Raw genomic sequence first — 2974 nt, forward strand, 5'->3', positions numbered from 1 at the left:
AACGTACGCGATAGAGAGAACATCTAAACCTGAAGTTTAAAGTGCATTTCGTTACATATATATATCCGCCTATACTGTAATTTCTTCTGAACGTACTCCAAACGTGAAACGTGACTCTTGATAGGAGTAGCCAGGTAGATCGATATGTGTGTAATACCATTTCACACTGCGTCTCTTCGATACGCATAACGTTATCGCTACGCAGTTGTAGATATACGCTTATCTCGAAATAATATATCCGCTGGTGATAATTGTGACGTTTATATATGTATATATTTAAGTGTTTGTCAGAGACACTTAAGTCTCTGACATATGTCTTTACACATTCCTTAGGCCGCGTCTACTTGAACGCATTGTTTTCCATTAACAAGCGTGACGAACGATAGGAATTATACGTCAAAATACGCATTTATCTTGAGAAGAAGATAAAAAGCGATATCGGATTGATATTACGTCAATAACCGAGACCGATATTACTTTATTAACGAAACATTCCAAACCACAAATTTTTATATATATGACAAGAAATCCAATAGATAAATTTTCCAATGTTTAATTATACTCAACAAGAGACTTTTAGAGTGTAGAATTCAAATCTCTGTTAAAAGGTTATACTAAAACAATTTACATATATAAACATGTAAAACATATATTACATAATTTATATTATTTACATATATAAATCTAAAACAAATATGTACCTATAACATTTATAAATTAAAATGGAATTTCTTTGCAGGTTGGAAGTTATAGCATTTATATAGCGAATCATAATAGTAAAATGTCTCGAGAAAAATGTGTTGTCACATTTTTCAAACTCGAAACGGTGAGACAAAGTCTTATTTGCTGCTGCACTTATCCTATTGAAGGAACCAATTCTTTAGAATCCTAAAGACAATAAAGACTTTACTCTCATTTCATTATAATAAAGATACTTCTTATATATCTTTAAATATTAATAAAGTTAGTTGTTATTAATGATCGATAATTGTTAGATAAATAAACATATCTGTTAGATAAATCAATAGAAGATGTGCATGTTTTACAGGAATCAAGTAGGCATTTAATATTGTTGTTTGATAGTGATATTTCTCTTATTCAAAAGTATCATAAAAACTAATTAATTACAAATAACTGCCTAATTGTACTAATAAAAACAATTATAATTAAATTATATAAAAATAACATAAAAAGTAATATAAACTCTTTTCTTCAGTTTTCCTGTAAATATATTGAGTAGAAGAAACGTCGCACATAAAGTTGCATAGTAATGTAAAAAAGATAATTTTAAAACATTTTTCCTGAAAAATATTTCCTAATCAATTTTTAAATTTTGGTTTCTTTATGCTAATCGAAGACTATCGCATATACTAAACTAAAGTTAGTGTAATAACAAACTGTAAGGAATTTAGATTTGTTACATGAACAATGATACAACTTCCGTTAACGAACTCCGGTTAGCTGTTCGTATCTAGGTCATAGTCGTATTTATAATGTATATCCAGGCAGAGAATGAAAATTTAGGTAACAGCAGTAAATTAGAAGATAATACGGCGAAAGTGTGACCTTTAACATTGTTCCATCACACAACGAACAGTATTTTATTCTCTATGAGACATGTATCACGTACGATAGGTTACAATTTATAAAGTAGAAAGACGACCAGCGTCGCGATATATCGGACGAATCCTGCGTCCAGTGAGTATTTTTTATATATAATAAATTATATATATTATATATATCTATGTATGTATATGTATATATACATATAATATATATGATTTATACATAATTTAGCTGAATAAGTTATCAAATATCGTACAATCGCGTAATATTGCTATCAACAACGAAAAGCAATTTTTACTTTATCTCCTCATCCCTTCAGACTTAATTGATCAATTACGACGGACAATAGTACTTTTACGTAGAAATTGTGGATACGTTTATAAATATTTGTTACCTCTTTTTATAAAACGCTAATACAACTATATACTTTAAGTCAAATATTATAAAGCTCATGCAAATTCGACTTAATGATTGAAGTATTCGTGTACAAATAACAGTAAACGACATTGTCGAATTAGACATTTAAGGATTAAGTTGGCTAGAAGTAATAGATAAAATAGTTCTTAAACTGTTTACCGTTATTTAAACTCGAATTTTATTTCTCTATCTATTAACGCGCGTGCAGATATCTCAAGAGAATTGCGTGAATACTGGTGATCGTTGACGCCATTAATTATGATACGTTTGTTTGTCAAATATTTACTAAATACGAATTTCAGTATACTCGACTTGATAAACGTTCGTGCTAATTAATATTTTAAGTATATATTCTGTATGTTTTACTCGTATACCCACAATAATATTATTACGTGAATATCTTACAAATTATTTTGCATTTATAAAACGGGATAATTTAATAACAAAATTGGGATCTGCATAACTGGTGGTTAAAAAATTCGGTTAATTAATCATACCGTCTAAATCAAACTGAATTAACATTTTTTTCTAGAAATAAAGCAATTTTGTCGAGCATTAATAGTTTTCATCATTTCGCCAGTTCTGCGCTGTAGAGTAAGCTTTGTTTGGAATATTGAGAAATATTTAGTCAGCGGATCACGTCGTTCAAAGCCGGCTTTATTCGCGAAACGCAATTATCGGAGCACCGCGCGGTAAGCATCGTAGAGAGTAACGCGTGGGACCGAGCGCACGTGCGACTCATTAGGCTCTAATAAATAATCAAATCGCTGCATTGCAGACTGACGGCGCGCCAAATTTACTTGCGCCGCTATTCGTCTCGCGCTTGTGAACGAAAGAGATTCCGTCTAAGATCGTTAATCTTAAATTCTAATTTCAAGATCGCGTGCACATACATACCATACATACATACACCCGCTAATACACACACACACACACACACACACACACACACACACACACACACACACACACACACACACACACACACACA

This window comes from Temnothorax curvispinosus, unplaced genomic scaffold (assembly GCF_003070985.1).
Source record: "Temnothorax curvispinosus isolate PA1 unplaced genomic scaffold, ASM307098v1 QBEX01016800.1, whole genome shotgun sequence".
Lineage (NCBI taxonomy): Eukaryota > Metazoa > Arthropoda > Insecta > Hymenoptera > Formicidae > Temnothorax > Temnothorax curvispinosus.